This window comes from Zonotrichia albicollis, chromosome 8 (genome assembly GCF_047830755.1).
Source record: "Zonotrichia albicollis isolate bZonAlb1 chromosome 8, bZonAlb1.hap1, whole genome shotgun sequence".
NCBI lineage: Eukaryota > Metazoa > Chordata > Aves > Passeriformes > Passerellidae > Zonotrichia > Zonotrichia albicollis.
This window is the reverse complement of record NC_133826.1, coordinates 17,823,552-17,837,948: the sequence shown is the minus strand read 5'-3', so window position 1 is coordinate 17,837,948 and position 14,397 is coordinate 17,823,552. Positions and strand designations below refer to the sequence as shown.

General features: G+C 37.9%; 1 long non-coding RNA gene across 1 annotated transcript; it reads left to right on the top strand.

Moving 5' to 3' along the window:
- The first annotated feature begins 371 nt into the window (after positions 1–371).
- On the top strand, positions 372–14,018 carry LOC113458620 (uncharacterized). Its single transcript, XR_003379018.2, has 3 exons — positions 372–541; positions 5,254–5,372; positions 8,973–14,018. It is a non-coding gene; the product is annotated as an uncharacterized LOC113458620 (long non-coding RNA).
- The last annotated feature ends 379 nt before the right edge of the window (positions 14,019–14,397 follow it).

The following is a 14,397-nucleotide window of genomic DNA, read 5'->3' as shown; positions in this document are numbered from 1 at the left end:
CAGCTTTGTAAAACTTAAAGCATTTTCAGTTTTTTATATTTGGCACAATAGAATGCATTTCTCTGCAGGTACACCCAACCAGAAGGGATGGTAAGGGATGCCTTGTCCCCAGGCTTGCCAGCAGGTGACTTGGGCTCTCTGCCTGGGGCAGACAGGGACAAGGGGCTGCCCAGCCTCCTGTTCTACATGCTGAAAAGATGTGCCCAGGTTCTGCAGAAGTCCCTTTTTTACCATTAAAACACTTCCAGGATTTGTGGTGTTCCTAATTTACTGTTCAGCACTCCTGACTGACATGTCTTGCTTAACGCCCAGGCAGCCCCATGGGCAGTCAGGGGTGTTCCCAGCTGGGATCCTGCCCTCTTGGAGAAGCTCCTTCTGCCAACTCCCTCCTACCCAGGAGGAGACACCAAAGCACTGTGTCCCTGCCAGGAGACAAGCAGAGTGCTGGTGGGATTTCCGAGGGGCACAGCTCTCCAGCTCATCCAGCAGTGCAGAAGGGGGACATTGGGCACATGGGAACTGCAGGCCACCTGGTCCTGAGGTAAGTGCCTCTCACAGCAGTCACTTCATTATTAACAACCTCCATATCTTCATAAGATGCTTATCTTTTTCAATAAACAGAAACAGTTACTGAAGGTTTTGTTTGGTGCCTTTTTTTTTTTAATATTGGGATGAACCCAAAGATTGCTTTCTTTAGTATCTACCTTTCTTCAGTGATTAATGTTTTTTCATGAGCAGTGCCATTACCTACAATTTTTATCATCTAGATTGTTCTATTTTATTCAGCAACCTAGAAAAAATTTCCTCTGTCTAAAGTAACCTGCAACCTACAATTTGTCTGCTGCTTCTTACAGTACCCTCAGCACAGCCATGGCCCCTAACAACTGAGGGCATTCAGCACGTTCCAGTACTGAGTATATCACATTTCCCATCTGAAATTGCTTACCTCATCAGTCACTAAGGGCCCAGTTTGGAAGTCATTAAAAATAATGAGAATGCTGGCACTTCTCCCAGCAATAATGGCATTGGATTCTTGTTGCTTTTATACTTTAAGACATTTGTATATATCCACAAATCATTTAACTCTTATCTTTGTACTAGCTTTAATGAAACTAATGGCTGCTGAAACTGCGTGGGTTTTATTCTACTTTTTATTTAAATAATCTTCTGCCCACTCCATCATAAAACAACACAAACACTTACACAGCATATTGCATCACGAAAGCCCCAAAGTGTTTACTAGGATCACTGTATCCACCACTAAAATGCAAGCACTTGTCAGTCAATAAACACTTCAGCTGACAATAAAGCCACAAGAGAGTTTTCAGAAGGAAAGCTGAAGAGCAACAAATCCAATTTTCCCAAAATAAATTTAGAACCAGGGTCGTGCATTTTCATCTCCATCTGTATCAGCTGTAGCCTTTCCCTCCAATGACCATGCAAAAAAAAAAAAAAAAATCGAACTCCATATTAACTCACTAAGTACCAACATCACTCCTGCAGGGTCCACATCTTACAGGCCTTGACAGGATAATGAGCCCTCAGGAACGTGCTCCAGGCCAGCACTAAATGCACTCTTAGAGTTTCAACTAATTGTTGGAAAACACATATTAATGCATATTAAAACCTTAAAAGATTCACCCTTAATAGTCAAGGTCTAGCTCAGGGCTAATATAAATTTCTCATCACTACGCTCTTCCTGATAGAAACACATACAATTTACATGGTTTGAAATAAATAAGAATACAAATATGGGGAAAAAAATCTCACCTTTTTTAGATGTGTGCTTATTTGCTCCAGGCCTACATTTGAACCGTACATTAAAACGAGATCTGTCATGAGAACAAACACAAAAGTTACAGATCCAGCACTTCTGCATAGCAAGTGTGACATTTCAAACTCACAGAAATTAATAACAGCATATAAAATGACTCATACATTTTGACATCACCTGCTCACAGAAGAGGTGTCTCTAAGATGCAAAGGACTTGAACTCCAGTCACCCTGGAAGTCCATCCAGAGTGTGAAAAACCCAGAGATCCTGGACTGCTGCTGAAAGCTCTATCCTGTTAAAAATCAGTAGTTTACTGTGACTAAATAGACTGATTTACCTAGGTGGAAGCATAAAGAAAAGGTAGGTGTAAGTCAAATAGCAATAATTCTAACCAATAATAAAACTACAAGTACCAGAAGTAATAAAAAGTTCCCCAATTGCTTCATAAGGTGAACTTTAAAGGTGTTTTGATGTTATTATCAGTATATGTGAAAATCTGAGAAACATTACCACTACACAGAAGTTAATCTAAAAGCCCATTCTGTAAGGTTATTAAAAAAATATTTTTAAGGCTGTTAAATGTTTAATACCTTTGCAAAGTATTTTCTTTGCATTTATTTTTAAGTGCTGGATAAGGTCTGCTTTTAGAACATGTAATCTCAAAATATTTTAAGCCATGTTACAAATACTTTACCAAGCTACAAAAAAAAAAATCACCAAGCCATCCTTAGCCGTAACTTTGATTTTTTTAATCTATTGGATCAAGGAATTAAAACACATCAAATGAGGTATATGATTATCAATCTAGTTTGAAATTATCTACTACCTATCACCTACACAACTACTAGTACAAGCTACACAATTTAAGCAATAGGTGCAAATGCTCAGGCATCATAAGTGATCCCACCATTTTAAGACATGAGAACATGCTAATGCAGCACAAATAAGGAAAGAAGAATGTCAAAATTGATTTGAAGATAATATTGAACATCAAAGACAAATAACATTGTGGAAATTTTATTAAAATAAAAATATGGTTTTTGAATATTTGGGGAAATTTTATATTCTATTTTCTCCTGCAGGGAATGGCAAAAGGAAGATAGTAGTTTTCAGATACCGAAAGCCTGTCTATGGCTCATTACCCAATTAATTGATATGAATAAATTACCTGAATCAAGTTAAATGACAGCTACTTGCTCCACAAAAGCTAGTAGTATATCACAATAAGGGGCTTTCAGAGAATTAGATCAGTGCAGAGGTCTTTCCTTTTGAATCTTCGAAGCACATTAAAAGACATTTCTATCTTCACTTTCAGAAAAATAAGCATTTAAGAAAGGGATGGCAAGTTATTCATCTTCAGAAACTCACTGAGAAGATTACAGGTGTTACAGCAGCAGTGGAGAGTTTCATGGCAAAAGCACAGCAGAATTTTTTTCTTCCAGATCCACTTCCACAAAATGGATAAGATCTCTCATACCCATTATCCCAGATGTCTCTCTATCTTCCTCAAGGAAAAAGTAGACAGCTTGGTAGCTCTGTTCTTCCATCCTGTCTTAGCACTGCACCTGCTGCACCCATTTGAAAACATCCTGCCACCCAAGGTGCTTCTTTTTACACCGAGACAGCAATGACACTAGGGACAGCTCAACCAATCTTGTTAGTCACTCATGAAAATTACATGGGATAACGGCTTTTTAAGGCCTTATAAGAATCCTGCTTTGACTTTGTGCAAATGTAGGAGAGTACAGGGGATGGCATAGGACTTAAACACAGCTGAACAACTAGGGAGAACTGAATCTGGATTCATTACATTGGGAGCAGAGTTAGAGATTTAGTGCCAGGTAATGCAGAAAAAAACATAACCCCCCTTCTGTTTGAATCTAAGCCTCAATTCTAACTAAACTGCAGGGTTAAAATCTGATCTTAGGCAAAATAATCACATAACAGTTCTAACTAAACTCCTAAGTGTGAACTCTGCTGCAATGGGGAATACACACTCTCAGGCTGCACAGAAGCTTCCATTACCTGAAAAAGAAAAAAGCACAGCTTTTCTTACCACTGAGGCGCTTCTCACACTTCTTAATTTTAGAGATGGTTTGTTTTCTACTCTCCTCCCTCCTGTCACCTCAGAAAATGGCAGTTCAAGTGGACAATACAAGTAGAGGGGACATTTCTAATTCATCTCACTCCTCCCTTATTTTTTTTGTTGCTGTCATTTCACATGCATCGAAATGAGAATTTTGCCCAAGACACTGCCTGCATGAAAAAGTCAGTGTCACTCAGAGATTCTGAGCACCAGGTATTCATTGATGGCTTTCAAGTAGATCCTGAAGTGGCAGCCAAGAATTTACAGCAGAGGGAGCTGAGGCCACTTAGTCAGGAGAAAAGGAGGCCGAGGAAGACCTTACTCTCTAAAACGGCCTGAAAAGAGGCTGCAGCAAGGTGGGGCCAGTCCTGGAAAAGAAGCAGTAGCATGAGAGGAAATGCCTCAATTTGCATCAGGTGAGGTTCAGACTGGTTATTAGGGAAAAGTTCTTCACTGAAAGGGTTGCCAAGCACTGGAACAGGCTGCCGAAGGAAGCAGATGTGTCACCATCCCTGGAGGGATTTAAAAGCTGTGTAGATAATCACTCAGGGACATGGTTTAGTGGTGGTCTTGGCAGTGTTGGGTTAATAGTCAGACCATAGAGGACTTCTCCATCCTAATGGTTCTGTGATTCTGTCTTCCCAAAATATTGCACATCAGCAGAAAAAAAATCAAGCCTTTGGTTTTCACATCCAAATGTTAGTTAAGAAAGTGTTTAACCCTGGAGACATTTTCAGAAAATCAGTTCAGAGCCTTTGCACAATGTAATCAGAAGAAGTTTTAAACTCTGATTGTGCAATTAAACACAATATACTCTTGCAGCTGCCATTTATCACACTGCTACCATTTCAAGTAACCTGGCCAACAAAACTGTTTGGTACCTAGGAGTGAAGAAATGAGAAGGATAATGTTCTGTAGGAGAACAAGTCTATCCAACATTTTATAGTGCTAAAAATACCCTTGAGACTTGTTCTGATACCTTGTAATTATGCACACATATCCTGATTTATGGTCCATGTCTCCCAGCCCAAAGCAGTATGCACTCTGTTTCACATCTTGCCCTATTTCTGTGTAAAATACTCCAGTCTGTAATGCCATAAAAGAGAGGACAGGCTCATTGCACATGTTACTATTGATTTCATATGAGCATAGGCATAATCTAATGATCCTTTTCAACTAAGGATAAATATGCACAATTTAGCCTTAAACATATTCAGTGTCAGATCATTTCAACTGCTGCCTTTGAGAAATATGCCTATGATGTTAAAGATGTCTGCTGTCCAGCCTCCTCCTCAAGACTGTAGATAGCATGGCAAAGGAGACAAATTTGTCCAAACTGCAAATGGGACAAGAAACATTGTCAGCTGTGTATCAAGACACGTATCTTTTTCAGGCCAAACTTGTGAATTCGTGTTCCACAACTTCCCCCGCTTCTCTCCACCTCCACACAACTCTGCTCTCTCACTGATCACCTGCGTAATTAATGAAGAAAAGAGAATTCACCTTGTCCAAGTGAGTACTGGCAAAGAGAGATGTGGTTGATAGGAAAACTAATAAGCATTTTACCCTGTAACAATTACTGGCAGTATCCTAACTATGAGGTATATGCAGGTCCATTTCAAAAGAAGAAAGGACAACCTGGCTTAGACAAAGAGATCTGATTTTCATTCTCCAGGTCTGCTCTGAAACACTCACACATCCACTGGCACATGGCTGAAATCCTCTCTTCGGAGATGGAGAGCAAAGGAGTCATCCAAGTGGGTGGTTTCATTTTCTTAGATTTGTGTTGGTTTGGGATCTTTTTTTTCAATTTTCCACCAGTTTCAAAATAAGACAACACATGCAGATTTAACGTTGTGATGTGTTTCTGCCCACCTTTTACATGCTAATCTTTAAAAAAGGAAATGTGTAAGTGCAATGGAGTGGCCTTAGCTGCTGTCTGTACAAGGAAGAGCTGGAATCTGCATGTGCTAACAAGGGATACAAAGACCATAGCAGGGAGAAGGGTCTTCAAATTACTGTTACTAAAAATCAGACTACTTTTTTCTCCCTAACATATCTTAAATTTGGTTGACATTTGGGTGCATATTTATTAACACCTCTTGCAGAAAGGAGAAGGTTTTGCAGTGCAATTATTTCAAAATAATTTTGAAAAAGGACTCAGTCAACATAAGGTTCAGTTTATCCAAAATAAGCTCATGTTTTGCTGACTTTTGCAAAAACAATTTAACTTGTAGGCTGAATTCAAGCTTTATTTCATTTCACAACACAGCTTCAATTCTGTGTTTGTCAGTTCTGACGCCTCTGTACCTGTTTCCTACTTGTATGGATGCAATTAAATATGCACTAATGTACCAATAACAAACTTGCATTATTAACAATCACTGAAACATAATTTGCAATTCACAGAAAAGGCTTCAACCCAAACCTGAAAGGTACATAATATTGTTTTTATTTATTTATTTTTGTATTAAACTACATTTGCTGCACATTGTTTATGCTCCTCTTAGTGGTAGTTCCACCAAGTTTTCTTACATTACAATAGAACTATTTTTCTCCAATTCAGATTCAAATATGTTTTTCATCTTTGTTCTGGAATTATTAGTGCATGAATTAAGATGTAGATCAAAAGAATATTTTTCCTCACACGCGCAGAAACTACAAAATTTGTGGAAAATGAGCGGCCTAGGGAAAGGTTTATGGAGTTCTCCTGCTTTTTCAGCAAGTTCCATAGATAGCTATGCAGTCAATTTTGTGACTAACCTAACCAAATAAAACCAAGTGACACTTGTATTTAATAATCTCTTTCAGGAACAATCTAATCTGCATACATCTCACTTTACATACCTTAAACTTTTTTTTTTAATCAAAGCAGATTTACTTTTCATGACCTCTTTTATGAATCCTTTATGAAACAGTACCACTACCCATGCTTATTAGCTTTTTCCTTCTCTTTTTTAAAGGGTATCTGCATTCCTTCCAAAATAATATCATTTTTTTTTGTCACTCCACTAATATTTTTAGTGTTCCCTATTTCAAAAGGCTCATATATTTAAACAAGTAAGGGCACTGGTGCACCATCATGCACCAGATGTAGCCTAGAAATAATTTTATCCACTCACATTCAATTAGGTGATGTGATGGTAAGGAGCAAAACCAGATTCCTTAACACAAGACCCAACATTTTAATGGCAATCAATACCTCCCTCCCTCTATGTATGTGCTCTCTGAATATTATTATTAATCTTGATACATGGGAAGCTGAACACTGGACAGGGTGAAGGAGTAAATTGTGCCTCTGCAGCCACTGTGCTGAACTGAATGAACTGAGTGCAGGAACACAGGAGTGGAACTTTTAATTATCTCAGAGAGAAGAAGCCATGGAAATAAAGTTCTTATCAATGCACTGCCAACAAATTGATAAACCAGGTGCAGAACAACTTCTTATAAAAATAAATTATAAAAAATTAGAGTACAGACAGAGACAGACTACTCATAAAAGCAGACAAGAGAGTTTAAATTTTTTTGGTTTTCATGCAGTTTTCTTACGAGATTCTCAACAGAAGATGAGAAACAAACCAAGAAATTCTTGAACTATTTACTTACATGGAATAAAGGAGATATCCCAGAAACAATTGTACATATAGATGATTTTAAAACTTTCCTTGGAGCATCTGAAAACCCACCTACAAAAAACAAAGGTAGAAGCAATCTTGAGTAGTGTGAAGCTATAGTAAACATCTCCAACAGCCTAAAAATAACCAATGAAAGTTTCTACAGCAAACCAAATACACAAAATAAGCTATCACCATGTCAAAAACTAATATTTTTACAGTGATATTCTATAGGAAAAGTCAAAATAACAAATGCCCTGATTCAGAAAATTGGAGACTGTAATGGCATTGCTACTTTCTAGCCATCTGGATCCACAGAGATATTTCATACTGCTAAGAACTAGGGCCTAAACTGAAACCAGAAGGACAAAAGAAAGAAAGATGGACATAAGAGAGTCATTTAGCCTCAACATCCCAAAACTGTCAGGAGTCTACCATTTTTAGCTTGTAAGATAGAGCATGTATTTAGCATCTGAAAAGTCTGGATTTTGTAATAAGCACCAGACTCAATCTTAATGTGCAGAGGATACAGCCTCTTTGTAAGGCATTCAATAACATCATACTTGATCATATAAGAAGAGCCATTTATACTTCACTTATTGAGCAATGGCTCATCTACAAAATATCAGTGTATAGAAAAAGCAAAAGAACACATTACAAAAGGATATCCAGTCCTCCCGATAAGACTTTAAAGCAATATATAATATACCCTGGATTAATATCATATTAATAGCTATGGCAAACTCATACCCTTGCCATTTCAATAGCCTGAGCCAAATAGGGAATGCATCTGACTATCTTTTCAGTACTTCTACTTTTTAAGTGTTATATTGAATCAGGTCAAGCAGAACCCAAGATACTTTATTTCAAGGCTATTTCAACGGTTAGAGCTGCAATTTAAATAGAAAGCGAGTGGTACTGTTCTCTGTACTTTAAACTATTTTAATAGTTTAAATAAATGAAAGTTATTGAAACTGGTTTCCAGAAATGAACTTGAATCATGCACAAATGTGCTGTTTCAATACAGAATAAGATCAGCAGTGCAGAAATGAATTACATTAAAAAGCAAAAATATGCTAAATCAGACAAAGAATTGAAACTCCAATACATCACAGGTGATTCTCCAGTAGCACATGTTTCCACCCAGAATACACCTATTGCACACAGAAAGCAGAAATGAAAAGAAATGCTAATCCATGCAACAATGCAGCTTCATAGAAGCAGTGAAGGGCTTCAGTTGGGTCCGTAAAAGCAGGCATTGGGGCAAAACGAGATACAGCAGGATGCAAAGGGAATAGTGACTCAAAGATAGGTTCCCACCTTCTTCTCTACCCTGCTGTCCACACTCCAGGAAATAGATGCCTTTAGCATTGCTAAAGCACATACAGAAAAATAGATTTGAGAAATATATATATAAATATATATATATTTGAGAGGTTACATGGTGGTGCATGATGTTTCTAAGATCATTCCCACTCTTTTCTATTTCTTTTTATAGACACCAATCCATGAAGGAAAGACCTTGCTGACGGAAGCAGTTTCTCTGCAGAGATGTTCTACTGGCATAGAGCTGACAAAACTATATTAAATTTTAACAGAAAGCTTAGAAGTTGCCTACAGCAAACCTTGGCCACAGGTCCACCACAGATTTCAGTCTTAGATACTCATATTTTGTATTTCAAAACAGAACTTTAATCCTCACAGCCTACATCAACTAACCTTGGGAATGCCAAGGTTTTTATCACAAAAGCTTAGGAGGTCCCAAAATTTTCTCATCCAGAAGGCATGTCCAGAAACATCCCAATTCCAGCAAGTTGGGAAATGCCCATCTTTGAGGCCTGAGCTTCATTAGGAACTGCAAAGACTTACTCCCTCCAACATTTTGCCCAAGGATATCCATCCTACAGGCAAGCAGTACTTTTACCTAGAGAGGTTCAGTGCAAAAATGCATCAGCAAAGACCTTCTTCCAAATCAGTTGTCATCATCACTGTGACTAATCCTGCATTCTTCCATCTCAGCTAGTATGTACAGAAATCAGAAACCTATTTCAGGAAAGTGCACTGAACATAAAAGGTGGGGCAAGAACCCAATGACCAGATATTGCAATTACTCACATGCTGGCGGGTAAGGTCCCCTTACTAACCCACACCTAGCTTCACTTGCAGCTCATTCTGTGTCTGGAGTGAAGGAAGGGGAACAATTATACTATCTCAAATCATCATGATTGTTTCAATGATTGCATTAGCATTCTCAAAGCATAAACCGCCCACAAAACATTTGAGGCAGACATCTAATGATGGATTTTCCCAACAGAGAAAGCAATTCCTCTAAGCAATAAAACAGTCTGTGAGAAATCCTGCAGTCATAAATCTAGTATTTCTCATTACAAAATTTACATCAGCCACGAAGTGATTACTTCTGAAATTACAAACCCTTGTGGGCAGAAATATTAGTGGGTTACCAATTGCCATTCTCACGAGTCATAAGAAAAGCAGTTCAAGTCATAATAGTCTTGTAAAAAGCAAAATATCAAAAGAATTAATAGTCTTATTATAGACAGAAAGTTTAGGGCATCCACATAACAAGTATCTAGGCATCAAAATACAAAGACCAGCAGTAAGTTCCCATCGAAACTTTCAAAGGTTACCAAGTAATACCCAAGCAATACAGGTTTGCATTGCTCAGATATTACTTGGTAATATTACATTTCTATCTATACAACTTTTCAACATATCTCCACAAAAGTAGTACCTAGACCCTCCAAACCTCCCCAGCATTCCCCAGACGGGAGCATGCAATGTGCAGAAAGGAAAGAGAGGGAAGAGAGAGAAGAGGGGAAGCATCCGGGGCCTTCCACTCTCGCAGAACACGGGCAGGATTTCAGTTCCGCAGGGCAGGGCAGCGCTGAGCCCCTGGCTCCCACCCGCGCTAGGTGCTGGAGGCACACAGGCTGTGCAGCACCAGGGCAGGGCCCAGCCACAGCACAAGGGGCAGGGCAGCGCTGAGCCCCTGGCTCCCACCTGTGCCAGGTGCTGGAGGAACACAGGCTGTGCGGCACCAGGGCAGCCACAGTCACAGCACAAGCCCCTTGGGCAACCCGGGCAATTCACAGGATGTTGTTCAGCATGTTGAATAATGAGGATTTGGAGCAGGCTGCTCTTCCTGGAGACTGGGAGCTTGACTGAGACCAGCAGAGCACACATAGGTGTGGCTTCAGCTCACCACAGCCCTGTGAATAGGTACAGTATTTTATTTTTACTGCAAGTCTAACCGCTGCCTATGGTAGTACTTGCCTTATACAGCACGGTGTAAAAATTATTACAGGCAAGGTAACAGTAGCAAAAAAAGCCTGTAAATATACATTTGGAAAAGAAATTAAGTTTTATTACAAACAAAAATAAACTAAAATAATAATTCAGGCAATTTATATCTCATCTTTGCCTTACGCCCTTCGCCTTACTTCGTTTTAGCTATTCTTGGAGTAAGCTGATCACATACTCCGTGTTTATGGGAAAATTATTTCTAAACTATTTTAATTCCCTATCATGAAATGAGACAATATTTAACATGCTCATGCTATCTTCCCTAATAACATAGGGAATTAAAATTTACAGGGTTGTAACATGATATCTCATTGTGGCATTAGCTTTTTGGTCTTTGTTCTATTGGTGCCATTTTAGTAGATGATAATCACTTATCAGTTCAAAATATTGGCTTAGTAAAAAACATATGTCAGTGTTCCCATAATGCCCATATCCTTTACCACTAAAGGATAAATATATATTTTCTGTCTATTTTTTATTTCACTAGATATTCATATAGGAATTTGGTCTTGTAGCTCGATATACATCGACCACTACCCATAGTGTTACTTGTTCACAATTCATTACAAAAATGCCTTTTTTGGAAAGAAAACTCAGAACACTGTTACCTAGAGTTGGACAAAAAATAACCATATTATGCATAATTCAGCTTCAGGTCTCATTTAAAAACCATCATCAATCAGCTTTACTCTAATTTTAGGCTGAGGTCTACTGACCAGCACAGAGGGGCAAGTATCCTCCTTCCTGCTGGGGAAGATGCTCCACTCCTTATGTGCTCAAGCAGCTTGCAGAACAGATAATCCAGGTAACTCCATAGAAAATTTTTCCTTTTATTTCCTTTCTACTCTTAGATAATTATGAAACACATTTCATTACAACCCCAAAGAAGAAAATTTCTACTTTTTACAGAGCAAATGTATCTTCAGTGGCAGCCAAGCTACTTTCCCTGCACTGTTAATCCAACGGGACATGACATCACCCATGATCAAGATCAGTCATCTCCACATGAAATTGCTTTCTGCCTCTTTTAAAAATATTCTTAAAGATGAAAAATTATTTTTGATATTAAAGTTAAAACACTTCATCTTGAAACTGTCAAAATGAAAACTTCCAATTTCCTGGATTGTTTATTAAAAATCTCAAAATAGTTTTGCTATTTTTCAAAGCCTGATCTGGCAGACAAAGAACTGAGAAGCAAAACTGTTCACTAGATTAAACTATAGTTCTCTCTTCCCCAGTCTGATGAAAAAAATATATATATATGTGTGTGTATATATACATATATTCTCTTTGATTTTGGGAATACCCTAGCAAATGTGGTGAAAACACTATTTCACCCCAAAACTTTCAGAATTCCTTTTGAGTATTTTCATTACCACTTTTAATGAAGAATTGAGATTGATAATAAACTATTAAAATTAATTACAGCAATCAGTCAGGACAGGGGAATTCAAAGAAGAGTATTTCTCCAGAGAGCAGAAATCCACTTTCATACAACAAATTCCCCAACTAAGAGGCTGAACTGACATCCACAGCACCTGGCCCACTGCAGAACTGGTCACTCTTCAGATTGCAGACTGGGTAGGAGCTGTTCTTCACTGGTGCTCTTTGAGGGAAGTTTTAGACAGTAACATTCACCAACAGGAACGTATAAGTAGCCCACTTGTTTTTGCTAAAGGGAAGAGGTGGGATATGAAATGGGCTGTTTGAGAAACAACAGCGTATGAAACATGTTTGGAAATATTTGAAAGCATATTGTTTTGGTCTTACCTCAGATAATGTTTTCATGCACTGCAAGACACTGTTTTTTCAGTGTCTTGCACACTAAAAATTAAGTACAGATATAAATTTTATTTGTCTGACAGTGAAAACTTGAAAGCATTTTGGATCATGAGGGCATTTACACCTACTTTGATTTCTTGGAAAATAATTTAACAATACTAGCTAGGGAGTGTGACAAAATAGATATATTGGTTGAAAAAAAATTTTGTTCTTCCCAGATAAGACTACTAATACAAAATTTTCCCAGTGAGAAATTTTAAGAACTGGCATGGGGTTGTTGGTTGGATTTTATTGCTAGTGAAATATGTGTTGTTGTGTCATGTCATAAACAGAAAACTGAAGCACTCTTTTTAAATCCTCAGCACTGCTGACACTTCCAACAAGTACTTCCGTATTGGTTTTGGTCTTATCTGTTTCTAACAGACAGCCTCATGCCTTGGAAATCTGACCTGAAAGAAAAATTCAGCCCCAAGTATCTGCTGTCAATTGTGCAGAAAATAGGAGATGACAGCAAAGTCACTCCTGCATGCCAAATTAGATCTCTTTCCAACATCTTCTAATGTCATTATTAGCACTCAAATACACTGTGTCAAAATGTGTCTGTATAAGGAGATGGACCAGGCAACATCAAATTTATCTCTTAGTCAATATGACAAGCTGGTTTTGATTCAGACTTCTGAACAGAAGAGACTCTCAGGAAAAAAATCTGCTGCATCATGAAGGTTTGTTTACAAACATGGATATTGTAATAGATGGAAACAGGAAAAAAAATGTATTGTGCAGTTTCACTGGATTTCTGAAATCAATAGCAATAGGAGTTAAAATCATCAGCATGAGCCTTAGGGTGTACGCTCCAAAGAGTCAATGGTGCAATGCAAGGAGTTACAAGATCATCTTCAAGAAGACTGTCTGCTTCAGAGATAGCCTTAACAGAAAATACTCATTCTAAAGCATCCACATAAATGTGAATTTAAGTGTACCAGATGGTTTTAGAACAATATTCAAAGGATTGAGAAGGAAACCACATCTGCAAAGATTAAATTCCAGTAATTTGTTCATAGTTTTATTTCTGACTAAGTGTACTCAAATAAAAGCGAATACCCAGACACAAAAGGCACTTAACTACTGACAGAAAACAATTCCTGGAAGATCAAAGTCTTTCCCTGTAGCACTGAGAAGAAAAGAGTGTATCATCTAAATACAGTGCCACAGCTTAACATATAGCATAAGCAGCAGACATTACATTACAGCTCCATACCCCTTACCTGTACAGCAAAGTTCAGAAGGTTAATAGAAGAAATTAAATAAACCACAATGAAAAAGATTTGGAGTATCATAAACATGGGACTATTAACTAATCCAAAGAGAAGAAAAGACTGCTTAATTCTACTAAATAAATGGATATTGGTAAACTTCACCTATTCTAATTAGCAAGATTCCTCCTGTTATTTCATTTTTATATGACTTCTTAACACCCATTTCATTCCACCGAAGACAATTATTATCTTGTAGAGACAATGGAGCTCTGTACCTTCTCATTAAACTTGATGACTCTTAAAAATGTTCAGGAATGTTTAAATAAATACTTCATGTTTGTTTCTTAGTAAGCTTGGAAGCTGTGCTCATGGAAGCGAGTGTGGTGTGCACTGAAAATGCTTAGGAAAAAACTACAATAATAACCAAAGTAGTCCCAACTCTTCCACTCCTTAATAAAATTTAATCCTGTATAACAGGAGCAAGTTTGTGCAAATCTTAGCTTTCTAATTTCTTAACTTCTTAAAGCACACGATGTTAACCATGATCAATGCATATTTTAA